This window comes from Panthera leo, chromosome D1 (genome assembly GCF_018350215.1).
Source record: "Panthera leo isolate Ple1 chromosome D1, P.leo_Ple1_pat1.1, whole genome shotgun sequence".
Taxonomy (NCBI): domain Eukaryota; kingdom Metazoa; phylum Chordata; class Mammalia; order Carnivora; family Felidae; genus Panthera; species Panthera leo.
In genome coordinates this window covers 49234267-49260919 of record NC_056688.1, presented here as the reverse complement: position 1 = coordinate 49260919, position 26653 = coordinate 49234267, and the positions used below count along the sequence as shown (strand labels likewise).

Below are 26653 nucleotides of genomic sequence, written 5' to 3'. Positions count from 1 at the left end.
GGAATCGATGTTAAGTTTCCAGGGCATGATAATGCTATTGTGGTTATGGAGAAGAAGGTCCTTACACTTTGGAGAGAAATAGGAAGGTATTTAGAAACAAAGTATCATGATGTCTTGCCTCCCAACCCACCCCCCAAAAAATCTAAATCTGCATAGGAAAAAAATAAAGCCTACGTGGCAAAATGTTAACAACTGGTAGATTTAAGAGCTTTTGAATGTTCTTTTCACTAATCTGCTTGTTTGAAATTCTTCAAAATAAAAAGTTAGAAAGAAAAAACACACGCCTATCTCCAGAACATGAATAGTGCTGAATGTTTATCTGGTAACACAGCATACTACCACGGAGTGAAAATAAATCCTTCTCATTCTTTAAGCCATCCTCTACCTCCTACCCCTTTTTCTGAAGGTGACCACTGAAGGTGACCACTAAAGGTGGAAGTAGAGTAGATATAAGCTGCAGTAAACGAGGGATATGCCCTGAGATAGTTAAAAGAATAAATCATTAACGGATAAGAAATGTTTAAAAGTAGGTATTAATGGCAAGCAATTGCTAAGTGAGGTTTCTCCCTGACATAATCAGAAAAAACTTCTGGCGGGTTGGCTGAAGCTTGAAAAGAAAAAAGCTTTGGCAAGAAAACATGGGCAGGTCTTTGAATTATTTTCTGTTAGAAAACAAATATTCATGTGTTTCTCTATTTTAAGGGATTTCTCAAACGCCCACAAATGAGAAGACAATCTTGCATTACATCTCTTCCCCCTGCAAAATCCCTCAAGATTCTTACCAAGAGAGCCTAAATCTGTCTTTTCACAACCTAATGAAATCCTTCTTTATTTAATTTGGATCTTCCTCCAAGTGACGTGCAGCAATTATTAATGCTGTGTATTGACTTATACATACCAACCCAGGGGCCCAGGTTCAAAGGATATAGCTTCCTGAGCTGAAATCTAAGAACCTTGCCATATAGAGAAACTCTGCTTACAATGAATGGATGGCAAACAAAGCCCACAATATTCCTTATGTAAAAAACAATAATCTAGGTAGAGAGGGTTTTTTTTTTTAAAGAATAACCTCTACAAATCTGTTAAAATGTCTTTGACTTCAAACAAAACAAAACAAAACAAACAAACAAAAAACCTCCAATCAAGCAAACCCATGTATTACCATTGTCAGGTGAGAAAAACATTCAAGTTACATAAGAAGGAAAAGAAAACATCACAAGGTATACCGTACATCTAATGAATAGGTTGTTCCCATCCGTCAGAACTAAAAACTTAATGCAGCGAAGATACTAGTTTTAGGCATCATTTGGTTCAAAGTGAAACCTATGCCAAATTTTTCTTACAGAATCCCTCAATTCTCTAGCATGAACCCCAGGATGCCTCAGACTATAGTTTGAAACTACAATTTTAAATCTAAATGGTTGTGCAAAAAGAAGAGGGTAACACATGCAGACAGAATCTTCTAGTTGCCTCTGCAAACATCATCAGATTCAGGGAAACCAACCAGGCTCTCACATCTTCAAGGGAAATTTGACGTCCAAACAGAATTCTACTGTGCACATTCTCAAAACTCTTCTGTGACACCGTAAAGACAGCTGCAGAGCAATAGGCTTTCCTGGTCCACATCTGCATATTAGCATATACATCTGGTGGAAGGATGAGACATCAGCAGACCTGGCATGGGTCTGCTTAGCCAATGAGTTCCCATTTAGTTGTCACAGTCAAGTGGGAATAAAGGGCTCTGAGCGGCTTAAGCACTCGAGCTTGGACTTGAATCCTGCTTCTACTGCTTAATGACTGGGTAACTTTGGGCAAATTTTACTTAATCTCTTCAAGCTGTTTCCTCAAGTTTCCTCAGCTGTAAAATGGGGATGGTAATCTTATCTATTACACTGAGTTATTGTCAGAATTAATGAGGTAATATGTATTACTATTTATGTCAATAAACTTTGAATAATGTTGGCTCTGATTCTTATTCTTTATCATTATTTGGGTGGTTATACTAAATATCTGTTAAGAGCCTTTACAGCTCTAAGATTCTATGAATTAATTAGCTGTGTGACCCACAGTAAGAAATCTGGCATCTCTGGGCCTCATGCTCTTTATCTGTTAAATCAAAGGGTATATATAGCCCAGTGATCTCTAAAATCCCCTCCAGCTCAAAAATATTAAATGGTTCTATGATTGATCTTCTATGTTTTCATATGTGTGTCAGTGCCCTTGCCTAGATAAATTGGTACAAAGCAACTGCTAGATAAGCAGTCTTTATCTTTTTTCACGTTAATTCCTTTAATCTCATAACCCACCCATGCATATATAGCATGTGCATAGTATCAGTACCCACAGAAAAAAAATAAGCAAGTATGGAGGAAGCCAAGCTTCCGTCCCCTTCCTTTAGGCCGGTTAGTGGCTTCCAAAACACAAGTGTGGGAGGTGCAATGAATGAATGCATTCATTTATACGCCCACTGAAGCACCCCACATACTGAGGGAGGAGTGCTTTCCTGTGCTCCAAAGACACCCACTCTTTGTCTCCACATGCTACCTTCCACACTGCCATCTTACCTGCCCACACCAACAACTGGTCTGATGGAGTGCTGGGATCTTGCCATGCTAATTTTACCACAGCAGTGCCTAGAATGTGGTAGGTACCTAACTTACTTAATTAAATTCCAGGGCACCTGGGTGGCTCAGTCAGTCAAGTGTCTGACTTTGGCTCAGGTCATGATCTCACGGCTCATGAGTTCAAGCCCCATGTAGGGCTCTGTGCTGACAGCTCAGAGCCTGGATCCTGCTTCATATTCTGTGTCTCCCTCTCTCTCTCTGCCCCTCCGCTGCTTGTTCTCTGTCTCTCAAAAATAAAGAAACATTAAAAATATAATAATTAAATTCCTACTTCCTTCAGGACCAAAACTATACATTTGAAAAGTAACTAGGCAGTTTGAGGTGTGGGCCTGAACCTCTAAGGATCCTTTATTAAGGGTCAGCAATCCAACAGTGCCAGGAACTAGTTGTGTTCCTGGTGTGCAGGCAAAGCGGGGGTGGTGGTGTACAGAGGGGGATTATTTTACCCTCTGGCTCTTAGTTTCCTCTTTGATTAAAAAAAGGGGGAGGTAGGACTGGGAACACTGGCTTGCTCAGTGGTTAGAGCATGCAACTCTTAATCTCCAGGTCATGAGTTTGAGCCCCATGTTAGGTGTAGAGACTACTTTAAAAAATAATAATAATAATTTTTTTTAATTTTTTTTTTAACGTTTATTTATTTTTGAGACAGAGAGAGACAGAGCATGAACAGGGGAGGAGCAGAGAGAGAGGGAGACACAGAATCTGAAACAGGCTCCAGGCTCTGAGCTGTCAGCACAGAGGCCGACGTGGGGCTCGAACTCACGGACCGTGAGATCATGACCTGAGCCGAAGTCAGACGCTTAACCGACCAAGCCACCCAGGCGCCCCAATAATAATAATTTTTAAAGGGGTGGGGAATGGGTTAGATCAGGAGTTGGTAAATTATGGCTCATGGGCCAAATCCAGCCTATGCCCTTCATCCCCAGTTTAGGATGATCTTTACATTTTTAAATGGTTGTAAAAGCAAACAAAGAACAATATGCATCAGAGATGGTATGTGGCCCCCTAAACCAAATACATTCACTTTTTGGCCCTTTACAGAAAAAGTTTGCTGACCCTGGATGAGATTATCTCTAAGGTCCCTTCAAATCCAGAAATTTTTGCATTCTAACTCTACTGGGTTTCCTTGAACAGTCAGATTCTGGCTCTACATACCAAGTATTCCCAAGACTGAAACAATACCTGAGGCACAGCAGGACCTTAATTGTTGTTTGTTTAATTGAATAAATGGATCTGTTGCAGTAACCCTAAGAACCGAATCCTACACCAGGAGGGTAAGTTGGGTCAATGTGGATCAAATGACCACCTAATAAATGCCCCCAGGATTGACTGGCCACAACAAGGAGAACACGTAGTTCCATTGGCCCTTTGGATAACACCTGTGATGGCCCGGAGCTCGGATAACCCGGATCACAACTCACCTTGTTCCACCAAGTAAAAAATACATTTAGCTATCCCCTGAACAAACCACTTCAAACAAACAAGTTATAAAGCTGTCAAGATGTAGCTATCAGAAACACAGATCATCTGATCAGATAATCTTAATAGTGGTGGACCTACGAGAATAAATCCCACCCACAGTAAGGCATATAGGGTAATTTAGCTTTCAACATTCTGTTCTTCTTTCCCTTTTGTTGTTCATATATAATAGCAAAACAAGGAATTCAAACATTTATGTCAGGGCAGAAAGCCAAGTAAAGTCTAGAATATATGATCCTATTAACACTAATGGAAGTTGGAGCAAGGTGAAAGAGAAAATAAAGCTCCCTGCTTCCACTCTCAGTACACATACTTTTCCAAAATAAACAGCCAACAATTATTCTTTTAATGTTCCTTCTCTGTACACCCATAAATCACTCCTAGGCATATACCTTGTGCTTTCAAAGGATGGGTTTCTGCTTTTGTGGAGTTTTTTTTTTAAACCTTCCCTTTGCTCTTTGGAGCTCTCTCTTCTCTCAGCTGACCAGAGAAGTCTGAAGTTCCCCCAACCCATGACCAAGGATGAGGTGGATTCCACTTCTCACCCCCACCCCCACCCCCAGGCACTATGCTCTAGACATACTGGCCTGGAAAGTTAAAAAAAAAAAAAAAAAAAAAAAATCCTGTATATCTCAGTGCTCATTTCCAGGCTGTTCATAAACCAGAGGAGCGAAGAATAGTTTAAATTTGGATTCTTTTCCGGACTCATTAAGTAAGCTTTTCCTAATAGCCAGAACAGTCGGAAAGACACTGACCCTCTGCTGACCTCTGCATGAACCTCAAAACAAACAAACCAAAAAACTCTCTACTTCCGAGAGCCTTGTTGTTTTCATGTTTTTCAACCAATAAAAATGGCCTTAACCTTAGCTGGCATCCTTGCTTGAGAGACAAGGATCCAGCACTCAGGTTATATTGTCAGAGCTTTGGGACCCTCTCAGGAAAAGTCCTGCAATGGCTGTTCTCTGAGCCCAGGACCAAACAGCCTCATCTACATTTTCTCCAAATCCCATCACTGTGAACCCTGCTCTGGGGACCCAGTCCCGCCCTGAGCCTGCATCAAGCCCTTCTTGGATGTTCCCACTCTTCTCCCTCTGGATGTGATCCAGAGCATCCACTAGGGAGAGAAAAATCATCACACAGTTAAAAACAATCCCTGGAAGGAGGCTTGGTAACTAATGCACAAAAAAAGCTGACTGCCTCCACCATAGGGTAAATCTGGTATTTACTCACTTTATCTCTAAAAAAGCTTTTGCAGACTATTCATTAATGTTTGCATAAAGAAAAGAGACCCACATGTGCCTTTTGATTGGGATGTTTCTTTTTTTAGAGTTTATTTATTTATGGGGGGGGGGGGGCAGAGAGAGACAAAGAGAATCCCAAGCAGGCTCCTTGCTCTCAGGGTGTCACCCAGTGTGGGGCTCAAACTCACCAACTGTGAGATCATGACCTGAGCCAAAATCAAGAGTCAGACGCTTAATTGCCTGAGCCACCCAGGCACCCCTTGATTGTGAAATTGAATAGGAAGTTTGCATTGACTCAAATAGGCATTGGAGAACATGTTGGCCTACTTAGTTATAATTAGGTATGTATGCAAAAATTGCATATTAGTACTCAAAATAGCCATTGCTTACTCTTTCAACAGTGCACAGTTATCTTAATAAACACAGTACATCCATTCTCATTCCTCAAAGCAGAATTGACCATTCCCTCTACTTTGGGGGTCTAATGTACCTTGTAAGGACCTTAATAATGGAACCTGTGATCCTTTAGTTAGTCTTTTGTTTGTATGACTGTCTTCCTACACCCCACTGTTTCTATTCCCCCAGGCTATAAGTCTCTTGAGGATAAAGACTTCCTATTCCTTCTTGAGCCCTCAATGCTCAATAGGACTGCCTAGCACACAGCAGGTGCTTCATAACGCGAGGGTGGAAAAGGGGGTGAGGCAGTAAGCATTAAGAAGGCAGAAACTTAATCTTTTATTCCTTGTTGCCTGGCCTATAAATATTTTTGAAATTAATGGATGGACTGAAGAAACAAAAGAACAGCAGTACTAAGGCATGAAAGTACAGAGCTTGGCTGTAATGAATGTCATCTTTCATCAATTCTAAAACATCTTTTCTTATATTTTGACAGGACATTAGGATGCATTTTATAATGAATGGCATCTTTGCATGGTGTCATAGTTTATTTGGAACCTTATTTTCTCTTTCTTTCTCAGTGGTGAATAGGATAGCTGTTCACGTTAGAAACAATAGTGTCTCAGGCACCTGGCTGGCTCAGCCAGAAAAGCATGTGATTCTTGATCACAGGGTTGTGAGTTTGAGCCCTACACTGGGTGAACAGATTACTTAAAAATAAAATCTTAAAAAGAAAAAGAAATGATGGTGTCACTGATTCAGTGAAATACAATCTTTTGATGTGACTGAGGTAAGAAGGGCTGGAAAGATGACTATAAAATTGTACTGAATTTTCCACAAGAGTAGAAACAAAAAGAGAGGCTGGGCCTTTTTAGTAAATAGAGTGGCTTTGGGTCTCACAATGACTCCCCCTTGAGGAGAAGTGGCCCAAGTGGGGCTCCCACTATGCTAAGTGACCTTACCTTTCTGGGGCACTGATTGGTTCAGGGGTGGTCACATGATCCAAACTGAGCCAATCATTACTCTGAAATTTTTTACTTAGAGCCAGTAAGAATGTAGGTCACTTCTCTGCTTTGACAACAGTGAGATTCAAAGTTTAGGAGCATTTGGTGACCATGCTCCCTACCATGTAGGAAGAAAATCAAAGGCAACAGGCAGAATTTTGACATTGAGTACCTGTTTGGCTCAAACTAGCTACATGCTCACCAAACCTATTTCTTTTTCTTCCTGGGCAAACAGTCCATATTTCTCAGCCTCCTTTACCATTAGGTGGAGTCATGTACTCATGTACTGAGTAATAATTGATAGAATGAGGACAGAAGTAATATAAGCCACTTCCAGACCTGGCCCATGAAAACCTCTCACATGAGATCCTTGAATCTACCTCTCCATCTGCAGGTTAAAAGGAGAGAATTCTAACACAGAAGAAGGGAACCAAAAAATGGAAGAAGTGTGTCCCTGAAACACAGAAACTGGCTTAACCAGGAGAAACTATGTTGAACTGCTGTCTGAACAAGAAAAACACTTCATTTGTGTTAAGCACCAAAATTTGGGGGTTGTTAGGGCAGTTACCTACTCTAAAACCTCTCAGCTCCAGCTGTACCCCTCCTTCCAATGGTTATATGAAATACCTCAGCATTCTTCTCATCAAGTGCCTCTTCGCCCAAGCTAGTTTGAGTTGGGTTTCTTTCATTTACAACCCAAAGAGTTCTGAGAAATGTAGCCAAGAAGAATGAATTACAATAATTTGAAATGGCATAAAGATAGTGCTAAGCAACAATCCCCAAGTGTCTGAGGAACACACCTAGAAGATTTCTCAGAACAGAGAAATAATCCCAACACACTTAATGACAACACACAGAAGACTCTTCAGTTTCCCAGGGCTTTCTGGCTCTAAACTCATAAACCACTTACAGTGAGATACTCTCTCCCCATTCTCATTTCATTACCAGAAGCATATGCAAAGTTGTAATAGTGTTGCCTTAGGGTCCACCTACTATCAAATATCCTTAGGAGTTCCCAACCATCCAGAGCCCTAGCAAGCAAGATAAACCTCATTTATCATACACAGCCAGCTTTGCTGTCCCTGGATTTCTTGGGAAATGGATCCACATACAGCTCTAAGAATCCAAGTAATTACTCTGGGGTGACTAGCTCTGGGTATGAGTGTATAACCCTGACCAGAGTTTTTGAAGAAAATATTAAGAATCACCAAAGGTTCTGGGAGTATTATAAGACTATAAATGAAAAAGATTACAAAAATAAACATGAGAATGATACCATGCATGCCTACTTGAGCAATGAAAAGATTTGCCAGGAACTGGGGCCAGAGATGACAGAGCATGCATCCTGCTCAGTTTCCAGAAATGTCTCTCATTGAGCCAAATTTGTTTTATAACAACAAGCACTGACATCTGTTATACATTCTACGGGCTTGTTATACAGCACTTCAATACTATACATTGAGTTATTTGCCTCTCACAATGGTATGAAGTTAGGATTGTCATCAGTCCTTCATTTAGAGCTAAGAACACATGCTCAGACAGGTCAAGTCTCACAGCCCCAGGATTTGTGACTTGGGCCAAGACTTGAACTCCAATCCCCTTACCCTACATCCTCTGTCCATTTCACTGTAGCCCAAACTGGAATACCAGGGCAGAGAAAAGGCCCACTGGCGTCATTTCACCACTGCTATAATTCATTAGCTCATTTGGAGGTCAGTTTGCTACTTTGTGCAACCATATGTAGGAGCTTTTTGGGGGGTTAAAGGCCCAGGATAAATGCCTGGCCTGCTTCCAAAACAAGCTGGGAAAACACTCCCTGACAAGACACAATAGCTTATGTGCACAGGAAGACTTGAGTGAGGAGGAAGGAGCCTGAAATAAGGGGTTAAAAGTGGAAACTTCTATGTGATCCCGTCAAAACCTCAGAGATGGAGGCCTCTGAGAGCCAGGCAAAAAGCTAAGCTCTATCAGGACCCCAAAGAGGGGATCTGGGGCAAGGGAAGTAAAGTTACCCTTTTTGGGGGAAGGAGAGGGGATCAAATACATTAAACTGAGCTGGTCTCAATCAGCATTCTCTTAGATGACTTTTTTTTTTTTTAAGTTTTTAAAATGTATTTATTTTGAGAGAGAGAGAGAGAGAGAGAGAGAGAGGCGCAGACAGAGAGGAACAGAGAGAATCCCAAGCAGGCTCTACATTGTCAGTGCAAAGCCAAAGGTGGGGTTCAGGCTCACAAACTGAGATCATGACCTGACCTGAAATCAAGAGTCTGATGCTTAGCCAACTGAGCCACCCAGGTGCCCCTCTCAGATGACTTTTATGAACCACTTCTAAGAGACAAACTGCCAATATCAAACATTCATATACTATAAGGAAAGGCAAAAAAGGCATGGGGAGAATTAACATTTTAGTAAGAGTCATTTATCTGTGGGAGCCAGTGACCCACCAGTTCAGAAGGAAGACAGAAAATTGGGGGAGCTGCCCTTTGGCATGTTGGAAAATTTCAAGAGCAAGCCACCCCTAAATATCGCTACTTTCTAGGCTCCAAGGATGAGAGGGAAGCCCTGTTGTCTGGTGTGGATTTTGTATCCAGAAACAGAAAATCAAGGAACCTGAAGAAGCATGGGGTAGTAGAAAGGGCAAAGGCCTTGATTTTAACAAACTTGGGCTTGAGTCCCGGCTCAGTCTCCTGTTAGCTGTTACTTTAAGCATGTTAAACCTCCTTGAGGCTTAATGTCCATATCTGTGAAGGATAAGACTTGGGGAGAATAAAACAAAATTATAAATGTAAAGGACATAGTACAATGCTTGATATGTATTAGCTGCTCAATACATTTAGTTCTTTTAACTTTTCCCCCCTCAAACCTCACTTCAATTCCTTAGCATTGGAATTCTAATACTGAGTCATTCTCATTCTTAGTAATTCACTGGTCCTTAATAGTATTGAAAGAATATATTGGCCATTTCACTTGCCTCTTTGAAACATAATCATCTGTGACTTTAGATGTGAACACCTTAAATAACTCTGGGTCCTTGGGCCTCTTACTAGTCTACTCCATGCTTTCTAAATTTCCTTAAAAAAAATTAACCCCTAGGTCTCTCTTCAACTTTATCATCTTTCTCCAATCTGAAAGAGAATTCAAACTATATCAATATTTGGCTGCACTCACTTGTCAAAATCAACTACACTTTCCACAAGACTTAAAATAAAAAGGAGTTCTAAGGTCAACGAAGCTTAACTGAATTTAATAAATATGCAGTGTTCTTATAACCAGAGGAACAACAGGAAGGATAAAGTTCTCATGGTCTTCCTCATTACCTTCCTAGCCTTTGGGATAATTTCCTCTTGACATCCACTCATCCAAGACAGGGACAGGTGTCCCTCCTCTATGCTCCAGTCTTCTTGTCTGCACCACTACGAATGCTATGGCCATACTGTACAATAATCATCCATTTCATCTCTTCACAATCTCCCTTCAGGCAAGAACTGTGTTATGCCAAATCTCAATAACCAGTCCCAGTACCCACCCGCTCAATACCTGGTATATAATAGATACCAAATTAGTGTTGCATGGATGGGTAGATGGGTAGATGGATAGATGAAAAAATAAATAGGGTTTTTTTGATCTGGGAGAAACCTTAGAAATAATCTAGTACAATATCAGGTCTTCATTTCACAGACACGGAAGCAGGGCCTCAGAGCTGTCAGGTAACTCCACCAAGGTAGTCTCAAAGCAGCAAGAAGATGACAAGTGGTGGAAGTCCCATGCCATTTTTACCGTGAGTTCAAAGGCAGACATCACTTCACACTCATCCCCAAGAGAAGATAGCGTAGCTTTGTGGATACGGAGAGCATGGGCTCCACAGGCAAAGTCTTGCTTCGGCTACTTATTGGTCATGTGACTTTGGGCAAGTTACTTCATCTCTCTGAGTCACAATCCTGGCCTTTGTTAATTAGGGATATTAATAACTTCAGAGTTGTTGGGGGTGTTGCATCTGCCAACATACATAAAGTGCCTAGCATAGCACGGGCACTATGTGCTAAATATATGTTTACTGAATGAATCATGAATGAGTCCCTGTCCGGCATACCACAACTTCATGAACCTGGTTTAGACTTTGCATTTAAGTCTCTGCCCACATGGAAGGTGGCTGGGACACCCATAATTATAGAGTCACTTCGAGATTTGTTCCTTGCTAAAACTGGATCTTTAAGCAGCCTCAATCCTCTATAACATTGCTCACTATTCCCTTTACCTGGGCTGCCCTTCCCACCTTCCTCATTGCCACATAAATCTGACCCATCTTCCATTGCCTAGTCAGAGCTACCCTGTCTAGAAAGCCTCTCTAATTCCTACGACTGCATCAGTCTTTCTTGTCTCACTAATTACTTTCTACCACATAGTAGGGGAGAGTATATCTGTTTGGGTTTTTAAAATTGTGATAAAATATACATAATATAAAATGTATAATCTTAACCATTTGTAAGTGTACAGTTCAGTGGTGTTAGGTATATTCACAGTGTTGTAAAACCAATATCCAGAACTTTTTCATTTTTTAAAACTGAAACTCTATACACATTAAACAACAACTCCCCAATTTTTCCCTCCCTCTAGCCCCTGGCAACCACTATTCTACTTTCTGTTTCTATAAGTGTTACTATTCTAGGTACCTCATATAAGTGTAATTGTATAATATTCATCCACTTGTGTTTGGTTTATTTCTCTTAGCATAATGTCCTTAAGATTCAGCCATGTTGTCGCATGTGTTAGAATTTCCTTCCTTTTTAAGGCTGAATAATATTCTACTATATGTACATCTACATTCGGCTTATCCATGCATCTGTTGATGGACATTTGGGTTGCTTCTACCCTTTGGCCATTGTGAATAATGCTGTTATGAACATGGACATATAGGGACATATCTGTTTTATCTCCTCTACTTGAATGTGAGCTTATTAATGACAAAGCCTGGGTCTCAATCTTCTCCAGGTGCCTAACATGTGATAGGCACTCAGTAAATATCCATTAAGTAAATAAGACAGGAATCTGCTCCAAAAATGAAGTGAAAAAGAAATCATCTTCCCCACAAATCTGCAAAATGGTAGTATCACACAGCAGAAAAGCACGGGCTTTGCAGTAAGACAGTCCTGATTTCTGGTCCTGGATCTGATTTTATTAGTCTTATAATCTTAGGCATGTTACTTAAGCTCTCAGAGCTGCAGTTCCTCATGTGGTTTTTGCCACAACTAAAAGCTATAACTTATGTAAAGCAGTTAACATAGCACTTGACACATCATAAACTCAAAAAATGTTTAGCAATATTATTATAAAGTCCTATAATAAAAGTAACTTGGGGAGGCTCGAGCCTGGCTGGCTCAATCAATAGAGCATGCGACTCCTGATTCGGGGTCATGCATTCAAGCCCCCACAGAGATTACTCAAAACAACAACAACAACAACAACAACAACAACAACAACAACAGCAGCAAAAACAATCTTCTTATTGCACATACAAACATGCCATTTAGCTTCCTAGCCATGGTAACCTTAAAGGCAAAGAACATAAAAAAATTCTCAGACCAAACCATTTACAGCAGGTAATAGTCAAAACAGAAAGACACTACCACAGCAGCAACAATGATTCTGGACTGATATCACTGAATGTGGAATCTTGAGCTATACAGTTGCAGCACATGAGCTGGAAATTTTGTCACTTCAAAGGGACAGACTTACATCTTATACTAAAGATCATCTCATTTAGAAAAGCAGACTGTCCAAGTTCTCATGACTGTATTTTTTTTAAACATTTATTTATTTTTGAGACAGAGAGAGACAGAGCATGAGCAGGGGAGGGTCAGAGAGAGAGGGAGACACAGAATCTGAAACAGGCTCCAGGCTCTGAGCTGTCAGCACAGAGCCCAACACAGGGCTCGAACTCACGGACCGTGAGATCATGACCTGAGCTGAAGTCGGCCGCTTAACCGACTGAGCCACCCAGGTGCCCCAATCTCATGAATGTTTTAAAATCAGGATTACTTGAGGTTTTTTGGGTGCTTGGGCTAAATCTATTTTGAATTTAATCATAATTCATGTTTTGAAGCTTTTAGTAAAAGATGAAAGAAATAAATAGATCTTGATCTTTAGTACTGTTTCAGACAGAAGTATTTATTTCAATCTGTCTCAAAGGAAATTGAGCTCCCTACCCCACTCCCGGTTCCTCTAGGACATGAATTCCTTTTGAGGTTGCTATCCGAATTTTCCAGACCAGAAACATTCCTTCCAACGTTAGCTCTTAGAAAGGCAAGTTTTTGAGTCTTAGAAGGAAAAGCTTATTCAAGCTTCTTTTTGTCTGCCAAAACAATTAACATTTGCCATGGCTAATTCAAATGGCTCTCCCAGACAAAATCAGAAACTTGACCATGTAGTTGGGGGAAGAGGGAAGAGAAAGAAAAAAGAGAAGGTAAGAGGAAGTTGCCCAAATGCTAATACTGGCCCCAAAATGGCCCCAAGTGATCATAACCCCTAACCTTCTTAAGATAATCATGACTCCTTGTAAATTTAACACTATACTGAGATAATTTATTAAATGGATAACTAAATATGATTTTATGTCTCTCCCAATTTTGTTTTTTTTTAAGTTTACTTTTATTTATTTTTTTTAGTGGGGGGGGGGGTGGAGAGGGAATAAGTGGGAGAGGGGCAGAGAGAGAAGAAAGACGGAATCCCAAGCAGGCTCCATGCTATGGATACAGAACCCAATGCAGGACTCAAACTCACAAACCGTGACATCATGACCTGATCTGAAATCAAGAGTTGGGTGCTTAACCGACTGAGCCAGCCAGGTGCCCCCCAAATAAAGCTATTTTAAAAGTCAACTTTATAATAAAATAGTAAATGTTAAGAAATCTCACAACGCACACATGCATGCACATACACATACCACTCATTTTTACAGCCCTGTACCAGTAACTACTTCGTTATTTAAGATCCTTCCAGGGTTTCTTTGTGCAAGTTCAAATGTATTTTCTTATCCCTGCTTCTTTCACAAAATATGCACTCTTCTGCACATTCCTTCTTTCATATAATATATCCTTTGAGATTTTTCTATATTAGTACTTACAGAATACCCTAATTCTTGTTTGTGGTTTAATAGTTTCCCTTGTGTGAACATACTCATTTATTTAACCTGTTTCCCACTGACCCACACTTAGGGTTGTTTCCAATCATTTGCTATAAGCAACAATGAGGCAATGCTTGTTCATTCTTTTTTTTTTTAAATTTTTTTAATGTTTATTTATTTTTGAGAGAGAGAGAGAGATAGAGTATGAGTGGGCAAGGTGTAGAGCGAGAGGGAAACACAGAATCCAAAGCAGGCTCCAAGCTCCAAGCTGTCAGCACAGAGCCTGATGCGAGGCTCAAACTCACGAGCTGTGAGATCATGACCTGAGCCAAAGTCAGATGCCCAACTGACTGAGCCACCCAGGCGTCCCTCCTTGTTCATTCTTTTTAACTTGATTTCATCAGGTGATGTTTTGTTCCTGGACTGCCAGTGAGGCAACAGAGTTGTCAAAACTGGGTGTGCGTCTGGCCTCTTCTGCTAACTGGCTGTGACTCTCAGAAAGTTACTTGTATTTTCTGACTCTTAATTTCCTCACTTGTAAATGGGCAGAAGGTTGGTAATGGATTACAACACACTGGGAGAAAAAAAGAATTGAGGAGTCCAGGTAAAAAAAAAAAAAAAAAAAAAAAAAAAAAGGAGGAGGAGGAGGAAGAGGAAGAGTTGAAAGCTGATCTATCAAAAAAACACATGGTTCATAAATATAGAAGTAAATCATCCTTTAATAGACACCGTTTGACTTAGGCCATGATTATCAGTAGATATTAAAATCATTGGATAGAAGTTGTTGAGGAACAGGATATTCAAACAATCTCAAAGTATCACCCCACAATTTTGCTTATTACAAAGAGAAACAGGTACCTTTACAATGAAGAGATCAAGGCAATATCACTTCATCCACATGATCAAATCACACATCACCAGTGATGTTACAAACTGATACTATGTGTCACCTAATGTGATGCAAAGAAAAGGATGCAACATTGTCTATGTGGAATTCCTACTACAAGCATTTAACTGGAGTTTGTTACAGAAAAAACAATCAGACTAATCCAATTTATGGTCTACCAGGCAATAGACTTGAAATCTTCAAAATTTCAATGTCATAAAAGACAAAAAAAGGCCAAGATACTACACTACATTAAAGGAAACTAAACAGAATTACTTTGTGTTAAAGGGCAGAGGGGGTGAGAGAGAGACAAAGAGACAGAGAGAGAGGGAGAAAGGAACAGAGACTGATTATAGAAACATTAGAACTGTGGAAATCTGAAAAATATTGTTTCAATGTAATGATATTGTGGTAAATGGGAGAATTCCCTGTGTCTTAAGAGATACATGCTCCAGAGCTTAGAGATAAAGTGTTGTAACATCTGCAACTCACTCTTAAATGATTTTTTTGGGAAAAGAAGTGTACATGCGCACACATTTCAACTAACTCCGAAGATCTAAGGAAACCTCCTCCCCATGTGCCTGAAGGTAAAAGGAACCATATCAAAGTAAATGCCACCAGCCAGTCCTACCTTCATGAAGCTTATACTTTTGATCAGAAGGCAAGGCAAAAACAGGAAGCAGCTGGAGATGCTTTTGGTTTTGGTTCCAGAAAATCTACCTAGGGCCTACATCTGCAAATTATTTTTAAGCTAGGTAACTTTTTAAACAAAACAAAACAAAACAAGTTACTTAACCTCACTAAGAATTGTTTCCTCATTTATATGGGAAAAAATGGAAGTAAAATCTACCACCTAACTTTGAGATTATATATTTTTTTATTTTTATTTTTTAATGTTGATTCATTTTTGAGAGACAGTGCATGGCCAGGGGAGGGTCAAAGAGAGAAGGAGAGACAGAATCCGAAGCAGGCTCCAGGCTCTGAGCTGTCAGCACAGAGCCCGATGCGGGGCTCAAACCCACGGATCGTGAGATCATGACCTGAGCTGAAGTCAGACACTTATTCAACTGAGCCACCCAGGCAACCCCTAAGTTTGAGATTATAAAACAGCATACAAAATACACCTTTGTAAAGCATCTTTCATTGAACACTCTCATTAAACGATATTAGTCTCGGGGCACCTGGGTGGCTCAGTCAGTTAAGCTTCCAACTCTTGATCACAGCTCAGGTCATGATCTCACTGTGTGTGAGATTGAGCCCTGCATCTGGCTCTGCACTGACCGTGTGGACCCTGCTTGGGATTCTCTCCCTCCCTCTCTCAATGCCCTTCCCTTGCTCATGCCCTCTTCTCAAAATAAATAAATAAATAAATAAACAAACAAACAAACTCTCAAAATAAATAAACTTTATACACACACACACACACACACACACACACACACACACACATACATATATACATAAAAGGAAGGCTCCTGATGTTTCCACCTTGTTTCCTTCTCAGAAAACCCAGCACAGAATCTCCCATTTAGCTTATGCTCACAAATATTGGCCAAAGAGGTAACAATAAGACATTACAGGACAGAATGCCTTAAAAAAGTCCTTTGGAATACAAATGGCATTGGAATTAAATGAAAGAATAATATGAGCTGCCCCAGTGAGAGACAGCAGCCCCTTAACAACAGCACATATTTATATACATATAAATTTGCCAAAGTCTTTTTAGACACATTATCTCATTTTGACCTCAAAATAACCCCCAATTAATAGAAGAAGAAACTGAGACTTGAAGAGATAAATTTCCACATAGCACAGAGCTCAAATCTGTGTGCTCCACCCAGCCACATAAGAATGGAAATAATTCATAGCTTGTGAACCTTGCAATCTTTTCCCCAGGGTCTCTGCTGGAACAGAGTGAGTCACTCACTGATGGCCACTCCTAAATTCATACCTTTTCTCCAAAAAAAATGCCAAAAATCTGGCCTGGGATTGCTCCTATTGATCTTCAGAAAGATGAACGGTGGGGCCTTTCAACTACCTGATTCAGCTGTTTTAAAAGTGGAGCTTAAATTCCCCTTCCTAGTGTGGTTGTGTGACTGCAATAGAGAGGAAGTGAGCAGTAGAGGTTATTTTCATCTCAAGGTGATGCTGTCTACATTTTAGTGAAATTAACCATAACTCAAAAATTTTCTGAAAAATTTTCTGGGGAAAACTCTTGGCTGTTTTATTGTTTCAGTTCACTTTTTAAACATCACACTGTGTTGTAGGCAGAGATAATGTATTTTATTTCTTTCTTCCAGAGATTTTCACATTTACATACTCACCTGTATTATCACAACCATTACAAAAGCAGCAGGAGCTCCGTGATTCCATTTTTGCCCACTTTCTGTCCACCCATCACAACTTCCTTCCCTTTAATAAGAGTTTACCCCAAGTGACTATTGGACTTGGCAAAGGTAAGTAGAAATGGCACTGTCACAGACTGTTGGTAAAAATTTAAACCGGGGAGCAATTAACGGGGAACTGTTTATGCCCTCTGACCAAGCATGTCCACCCCCAGAAATGTACCCGACAGAAATAATCCCACAAGTTGATCACAAAAGGATGCATACTCAAATGCGCACTGCAGTGGTATCCCACAGCCTTTAAGACAGGTAAGTTAGAACAACGTGCAAATGTGTGGGGCAAATACTCAAAATATATTAAGAGGCAGGAAATAGAATTATATATATTATAATAGTATCATTAGTATATATGTGTGTGGGGGGGGGGGAATGACAGAGGGATACACATCAAAATCTCAAAGTGAGGTGGAATCAAATCTATGTGAGGTGTAATTAAAGGGAATCTCCTGTATCCAGTTCATTATCTATTTCTGTAATAAATTTTGATTAATCTTATGTCTAGACTCAAAAAAAAAAATGTAGGATATATATTTAACTTGCCACTTGCCATCGTTTCCTCTTCGTTGGGAGCAGCTAGTGCTCCAGCTACCTCACTACCTCTAGTAATATCAAAGATAGCGTGCCAGCTCCAGAAGTTTGCATTCTTTTTTTTTTTTATGTTTTATTTATTTTTGAGAGAGAGAGAGAGAGAGAGAGAGAACGGGTGCGAGTGGGGGAGGGGTAACAGAAAGGGGACAGAGGATCCACAGTGGGCTCTGTGCTGACAGCATGAGCCCAATGTGGGGCTCAAACCCACGAACTGTGAGATCATGACCTGAGCTGAAGTCAGATACTCAACTGATGGAGTCACCCAGGCACCCCTAGAAGTTTGCATTCTTACAGAATGACAGGATTGTGTTTAGAAAGGACAGTTAAAAACCCCTTACAATATCCCCAATAATTGGTATCACAGCCCATACATAGGCTGATTACATACTTGCAGTAACCAAGAAAATCACTGTCTTCTGAAGCAACCCTTGATGTCTTCTAGCTTTGGTGTGACATTCCTAATGATGACATTCAGGAACAGCAACTGATCTAGACACCAATATCCACAATATGTCAGGCTAAGCAGATGGAAGAATTATTGCATCCAAGAAAACTAACATTGTTACTGATTATCTAATATGCAGCTCCCATTCAAATTTCCTCAATTGCCCCCAAAATGTCCTTTATAGATTTTTTTTTTTTTTTAAAGTCCAGGATCCAATCAAGAGTTACATGTTGCATTTGGTTGTCATAGCTCTTCAGTCTCCTTTAATCTAGGTCAGTCCCCTATGTATTTTGTTTTATTTTGTTTTGTTTCTCTTTCACGACATTGACATTTTCAAAGATTGCAGGCCAGCTGTTTTGCAGTATGTCCCACAATCTGGATGTGCCTGATTATTTCCTCATGATTAGATTTAGGTTAAACATTTTTGGCAAGAATTCTGCGTCAGTGATATTGTGTACTTCTCACTGCATCAGGTTGTCCAGTTTTACTGTTATCTTTTTTTCTTTGTGTTATCATTGTGGTTATTAAGCAAGTATCAGCCAATAAATAAAATATTTAAACCAAGAAATAAATATAACGTTAAAAACAGTTACTATGACCACCAGGTATACAAGGCATAGTGCCAGACATTTAAAAAAATATATTATCTCATTTAAACCTCACAACAATCTTGCAAAAAATCTGAGTTCCAGAGACGTTAAATAACTTGCCTAAAGACACACATATAGTGACAGAAAAATATGTGCATGCACACGTGAACTCTCTCTCTCTCACTCACTCACACACACACACACACTTTAACATATGATCCCGGCGTCATGGTCTCTGCAAGGACCCTCCAGAGACAACTAAAGACCACTACCTTAGACACATCTTGCGGAGACCAATCTAGTTTTCAATCGTTGGATTCCTATGGAGAAGGAATTGAAAACAAATTATCTATGGTCTATATAAAATTCTTCCATACTTGGAAGTGTTCTTATTTGGAGATGAGCCACATTTCCATCATAGCCAAGAAAATAAGGCAATGGTTCCATAAACTATTATAACATTCTGGTGTTGTGTTCATCTTTTTTTTTTTTTTTTTACTCTTCTGCAACAAAGTGAGAAAAATAAAGACAATGTAGAGAATTTTTCATAAAGCTCAATATATTTTTAATTTTAAAAGTATGGTCTCCCTCAACTTTTGGTATTAAATGTCCTTTATTTTATGAGATAAAAGTGAAGAGGTCATTTTTTTTAAAAATATATCTTTACTATAGAAAAATAACCATTGTCAATAGCTCAGCCAATTTTATCTTATTTTTTGTAATTCTGCTTGTTATAAAATTCAAAAGTTTGAGACCCACTAATTTAGGGAACACTATACAATTTTAAAATTATTTTTGAGAAACTAACTTGAATAAAGGAAGTTCAGCCCAAAAAGAAACCAGATCTGAAATATTTCTGAATTTCCCTAAAAGTCATCTACAAAATATCTCAAAGGCTGCAGGTCTCAGGAACACATTTTAAAGGATTTGTTAAAAGCATTTCACATTTGCCACTTGGCATTACTAAATGTCCTCTTCCAATGCATTGATACTTCCTGCTTTTGAATGGACCCTCAGTGACTTAAGTTAATTTACTCAGTCAACAAACTTTCAGAGTTTGTTTGTGCAAGATAATCTGTGCAAGATACTCTATTTGGAGCCCTTTCTTGTTTCATGTCTCAGGTCAAAGGTCTCCTGCCCCTCTCACCAATAAGAAAGAATGAAAGCCTTCCTTGGGGCTGTGCTCTCCTACGGTGGCCTACATAACTCTCTTTATGTGACTATGTTTGTTTCTCTCACCAAGTGAATTCTGCCAAAGCAAACACTATCTCATTCAATACTGTATGCTTAGCATGGTGCATATACAGCTAGGGGGAATCAGCATAAATTAATAGAATAAATATATTTTACAGATGAGGAAACTAAAGTTCAGAAATAGAATATAACATGTCCAACACCATACAGCTAATAAATAAGCAGCACCTGATCTTAGAAAGCTTCACAGAGCTGTCTTCAAGTCCACTATGCCACATCCTACACTTGGACAGGCTGAAGAAGAGAAAGATCTTGATGTCTGTCTGGAGCTTCAGAGTCAACCTGCCCAAAAGTCCCTCCTTGAACAAACAAACAAAAATCTGGACTCTGTCGAGTGTTCTTTTTTTCTAAAAATGGCATTCCCAGTTGCTCAAGGAAAAACTCTCTTGACTCCTCTCTATCCTCACATCTACTCAATCAACAATCTTATCAGTTATCATCTTCAAGTTGAGCATCTCTCCAATCTCTTTCCTTCTCTCCAAGCCATCTGCCACCACCCTAGACCCAAGCCACCATCATCCTTCATGCAGACTACAAGAATGACTTGCTACTTGTCATCCACACATTCACCTTGGCCAGTCCTTTCCTCCAATCTCTTCTTCACATAACAGCTAAGGTGATGTTTTCCATATCATTCTACATATATAATTCATCTAGCTAACCCTTTATCTAGCTAGCCCTTTATTAGGTTCCTATTACTGTTAGAATAAAGACCAAAATTCACATAAGGCTCAGAAAACTCTCTACACTCTGCCCACCTCTCCAGCCTGCTCTGGTCTCGCTCCCCTTTGCTCTGCTTCCATATACTGACTGACGTCCTTTCAAACCCTCATATTCACTGCTCTTTCTTTTGTACTTTGAACATGCAGTTTCCCTTGTCAGAAGCCTTCTTTGTGTCCCTGTAAGCACCTCTCATTGACAACCTAAGTTACTTTCACTCACTCTTCAAGTTTCCTGAAGTGTTGTCTCCTATAGGAATCCTTCTCTGATTCCCCTAGACAGGGTGAAAGCACCAGTGAGGCACTCCTATTCGACCTTATAGCACATCTCCTTTTTGTCAGTAACATTCATCACACTGTGATTACTTGTCCAATGATTATCTCCCTGGTAGAATAGAAACGCCATGAGGGCAGGGGAAACCTCTCTTCCCACTGATATATCCTCAGTCCTGAAGACACAGTAGTTGCTCAATTAATATTTGCTGTCAGAATGATGAACTGGGACCAAATGGTAGCAGGCTATGATGATATGAGGCTAAGTAAGCCAAGGGGCAAGGATCGTTATCTATTTGCAAATATGTAAACAGAGGCAGAAAGAAATGCATAGTTATTCAAGGTCACAGAGATAGTGATGGCGCTAAATCTAACCCATCAGTCAGCTCATTTGTCCCTTTAAAACACTACAAAGCATCAGTAGGAGGGGGAGGATCTTAAAATAAGAAAATTAGTACTGAGGGGAGCCTAGGAAGCTCAGTTGGTTGAGCGTCTGACTTTGGCTCAGGTGATCTCGTGGTTTGTGAGTTCAAGCCCCAAGTTGGGCTCTGTGCCAACAGCTCAGAGCCTGGAAGCTGCTTCAGATTCTGTGATTCCCTCTCTCTGTCCCTCTCCTGCTCATGTTCTCTCTCTTTCAAAGAATAAACATTAAAAAAAATTTTTTTAAGAAAATGAGTAATGAGAAGGTGGTGAGAGACATGTCTAGAAGACCTTCTGAATCTGCCTGTCACACTGGTTGCCCCCATACTACCAACAGTCAGACTCAATGCCTAGAAAAGCACTAATGTTAAACAAACACACATAACCACTACCACTCCCTTCTCCTTAAGGGGTGATATAAAATAACAAATGTTTTCATCCAAAAGAAGACACCACAGGAGGGAACACTGTTGCCACTCCAACTGTCTTTAAAAAAAAAAAAAAAAAAGGGGCAGTTTGGCCACCTGGATTGCTCCTCAGCAGTCAACAGAGAAGATGGCCTTCCCACCACTTACTGGAGCAGGAATCAGAAGAAAAAAAAAAAAAAAAGTATTAAATGACGCAGAAGCCATTTGAAGTCTTCTTATCCTTGGGAATTAAGAGAACATTTCATGTAAAGCAATTTTTTTTAAGTTTTTATTTATTTAAGTAATCTCTACACCCAATGTGGGGCTCAAACCATGACCCCAAGGTAAAGAGTCTCTTGCTCTTCCAACTGAGCCAGCCAGGTGCCCCTCAGGTAAAGCATTTAAAAACCTTGCTAACACACTGGCAGTTCTTAATACAGGTGCCAAGGGAAAGAACAGTGACATGCGCTCAGTGGCAACATGCACTGTCCACAAGCTGCTGAGGCCAAATTATGTCTGTCACAGAAGCCACAAAGGCCACAAGGTCAGGCTCATTGCTGCTCATCTTGCTTGGCACCCACTGAAAGAAAGAGAAAAGTCCAAGAGGACTCTGTGGAATAAATACTCACCAAGTCTACATCCACCATTGAGTTTCTGAGTGAGGTAAAGAAGGGGTGAGGAGGGTATTCAGAGATTGGAAAAAGGCTTAGACGTGATATATTGGTAATAAGAGGAAAATTTTGACATGGAGAGGAAAAATGGGAATTGTAAATGGAGAAACAGGGAAAGAAACGGAAAGAATTTCAAGAGACAGAGGGGTGGGGCAAGGAAGTTACAGGCGAAAAGGGGAGGCTGGCCAGGAGAATACACAGTAAGCACCAGAGAAACGTAGAGAGAGGCAAAGCCAGGCAGTCTTTTCCCAAATCCCAAAGCTGCTAATTGCATCCCAATAAATCACTCTACTACAAAGCCCATATAATAGACTGTCCTTTGCATTCAGTAACAAGCAGCATTTAACGAAGCATCACCCAGCTGCAACTTTGGAGACCTAAGGTCTGAATCAAAAATGAACAAAATTTGTTCAGCAGCAGAAGACAACCAGTAATGACTTTCACAATGCCTGACCTGGCTAAAAAAAGGTTTGGCAGTTTGGAGTAAGCATAAAATGCTCTGGCATTTCTCCTTCTTTTGACATTCCAGGAGGGGGTGTGGTTGACCCCAAGTCCATTCATTTCCAAGGTTGTAGATCTCTCAGCTAAGACTGGCCCCATCTGTTCTGGAGTCAGCCAGCTGTTTATCTCCAAGTAACATTTACTGCACTAATCATCCTAATAACTCTTACAAGAAAAAAGCCAAAATCATACAAGCCAGAATGCTTACTGTCCTATTAAGTGCGTCAGTTGGCTTAAAAACAAAACCCAAAAAACAAAAAAACACTACTATGCTCCTGAGTTTCCCTAGCCAGGATCACTCTTCCTTTCAGAAGGTATCTTGTGAGTACCTTTCAGTAATGGTAAATGAAGGTTAGCGGTGCTTCTAACTTTCCCTTTCCCCAATGCGTTAAAATGAACCAGGGTTTCCCTAATGATCCCTTCTCCAAACCATTAGTTGTGACTGGTGACTGTGCCACACGAAAAGGCAGCTCATTATGGTACCATTGTCAGTGGCAAGGAGCCTACTGCAACATAATTTAAAACACTCACACGAGCACAAATCTGTCGGCTCCACTTCCAAACAATCCTGCAGTAGGGAGAAGAAAAACACTTAACAAAAATGCTGCTTCCAGCAGCCTAAGAGAAGCTTCCTCAGACACGTGAAATGTTTCTGACTGGCAGGGAGTGCACCATTAAAGGACACTGTCACCTCAAATCATCAGAAAAGGCGAGACAAACGACATAGGCACACACACATAAAATAGAGCCCCACAAAACTTAACCTACTCAGGAGAAGCACGCTCATCTTAAAAATAAATAGTGTGTGCTTGCTCGAGCGACATAGAAATGTTCTAAAGTAGTGCAACCACAGTAAATCACTGTCTCCATTTCTCCCCACGCATCACCCCTTCCCACTCAAAACCTCAGCACTCGGGGCCGTCTGTGACAGGACTGCAGTCCGCCACCTCTGCCTTCTTCTGATTTTCCAAGAGCACTTCCCAACATCCTCCCCAGCCCAGCCCCCTCTTCCACCCTCAAAAAGGTTGAGGGGAGTTGCGACTAGGGAATTGGCAGGAATCGGTCCTCCGGCGGGGGAAGGTTGCTAGAGTTGTTCTTTGCAGTGACCCAAATTGCAGAGCTTTTCGCTTAGCAGCACTTGCGAGCACCTCTCCAGCCCTCCCGCCCCCATCTTCCCAAAAGAAAGCCTTGAGAATTAAGCGGGAGGAATAACTTGGTAGAACCATTTGAATAAATCACTTCAACTCACCTGGTTTGGGATATTTCTCCCCACCCCAGGCATAAACAAAAATGATGTGCGAATGAGTCACGCAGGCAAGGGAACGTGTTGCGATGTCCTAAGTCCAAGGGCTGGAGTGAGTCCCTGCCCTGGTGCTGCTGCTACTCTTAGCTCAGCTGGAGCAAGCGGCAATCGCAAGCCCAGCAGCAGCAGGGGGGTGGATAGACCGTAGCACAATGAATGCAGTGGGGTTTTTGCAATGACATCATCCCTCTGTCCAAAAGGCCCCAATAGCCATGCTCAGGAGCGGTGCATTCTGGGAATCGTAGTCTTCTAAAGGCCTGGCAGGACACCGAGGCTATCGCGGGAACTACAATGCCCAAAATGCGCCAAGGTCGGACGTGCCCGGAGTGGGCGAAAGGAGCGAAGGGGGACTCGGCCGCCATGTTAGGAGTGCTGGGACGATTCTGCGGATCCCGGCTGAGGTTTTAGGGAGCTTGCGAGCCGAGTGGTGGTGCAGTGGGGACGGTGAGGTGGAGGATAAACCGGTTGGAGAGCCTAAGGCCCGAACCTGGGGACCTGGGGTGGAGGCGGCATCTGGGGACAGATTGTAGGGCGGGTCCGGCTGGAGGCAGAATCAAGAGGCCGACTGGGCCTCGGCCTTACGGTCCAGCAGGTTGTATATAGGCCCCCTACACCTCCTGCTCCTTTTTCTTATTAAGAGATTGAGGGAGTGGGTTTACTTCTGAGCTCGGAGCATCATTTCGGCCCGCTAACAGGACACTCGGAGCGGTTAGTGTCTTTGTTGGGCTGCGGGGACGCCGGACGGTTACCCGTTTCACTTCGGAGGAGCCCGCTTCTACCCACGGAGTTGGGTTATTTCTCCCAATTTTATTTTTATCTTTTTGTCATTGATACTCCAACCTTAGTTAACCCTCCGCAAAGTTTCGGACCCTCTTTGCTTTTTCATAAAGGAATGATTTGCAGAAGGGTCCAAAGAAATCGATGTCGAAAAATCGATGTTGGCTCTGGTAGCTAAAGCTGGAAAGGGACGGTGCTTTGGCGCCGCAATTAAGAAAAGACTAAGAGAGGTCTAAAGGAGTAACACCCGGTTTAAAATGCCCAGGATATTTTTGACAGGCCCATTGACGGCTGGCTATCGGTTTCGGAGTAACGTGGGTTCTTGAATAAACTAGAGTGTATGCTAAAATACTGAGAAGACAGGGTGTTCATTAGCATTAATCACCAACTTATTTTAAAAATACATTTAGTGTTTCACCTTTGGTATTCCATATATACTATTACTTTAAGAACTAATTTTTTAAAAATGAAACGAAAGTCACTGGTCTTAAGTTATCTTGCTCAGTATCTCAAATGAACTGTATTTTTTCCTAATTGTGTTACTGAAACAATGCTGTGTATTTGTTCTTTTTCAGAGTCTGTCTACACTGTGAAAGATGGAAAATTTCTTTTCCTCCTGAGCGTGTCTGAAGGGTTAAAAATGCAATAATACTTTATGCTGTTTTTCTCCCTTTTGCACAATTATTCTGAAAACAAAACTTGTTACTTTGGGTCAGTAAGGGTATGCATTTCACCTCTCTGTTAGTAGTACTACAGGTGATGAATGTATTCTATCGGGAAAGGCTAAGCAGAGTGATTAGAAATGATAAAAACATGGTAGAAACAGTCTTTCAGATGTATGCAGATGACAACTTCAAAAACATAAAAGAATGGTCTGCCATGTTTCTGAGAACAAGTCACAAGATGAAAGGCTTTATTTCATTTTTAACAAAATATGTGTTGGTTTCATTTATCCATGCAGTACAATGGGAAAGACTCATACAGATATTTCTATTCAGAAATACTGTCTTTGCAAGTAATGGTAAGTATAGGAAAGGGAGCAAAATGTTTGCTGTTTTCTTTCTGACCTTCAGTATAACTGTAGAAGTGTTTCACTTTTTTTTTTTAATGTTTACTTATTTTTGAGAGAGAGAATATGAGCAGGGGAGGGGCAGAGAGAATGGGAGACAGGATCGAAAGCACTGACAGCAGAGAGCCCTGCCGCTTAACCGACTGAGTCAGGTGCCCCTAAGTGTTTTACATTTAACAGAGAGAAAATTGGACAGGTTTGCATTTAGGCTTAGTTTCAAACTCTTAAATTATTTTTAGGGGTTGGTGGTTCACTGGTGTGTCTTATTTTACAAACCTTTAGTGAATCTTGTTCGTTGTAGAAGATATTTCTTTATATAAGCAATAACATCCTCAATCTGAGTTACTATGGAAGACAAATTTGCAGGGGCAGGGGGCAGATTGCTTACAAATCTTGTATGTGAGAAACTAGACCTATATGATGCAGTGATTTCTATAGTGTATAATTTGTCATATGTTTAGGTAGTTTGAAGTTTTCCAGG

The 26653-nt window shown here is 40.7% G+C and overlaps 1 protein-coding gene across 1 annotated transcript in view; it reads right to left on the bottom strand.

Annotated features, from left to right (window-relative positions):
• The window catches only part of RAB30 (RAB30, member RAS oncogene family), a 76072-nt gene extending 51506 nt beyond the window's left edge, over window positions 1–24566 (bottom strand). The window contains exon 1 of the mRNA XM_042904895.1: window positions 24273–24566. The gene's annotated coding sequence lies outside the window, so the exon portion shown is untranslated. The remainder of the gene's footprint in view (window positions 1–24272) is intronic.
• Between the last annotated feature and the right edge of the window lie 2087 nt (window positions 24567–26653).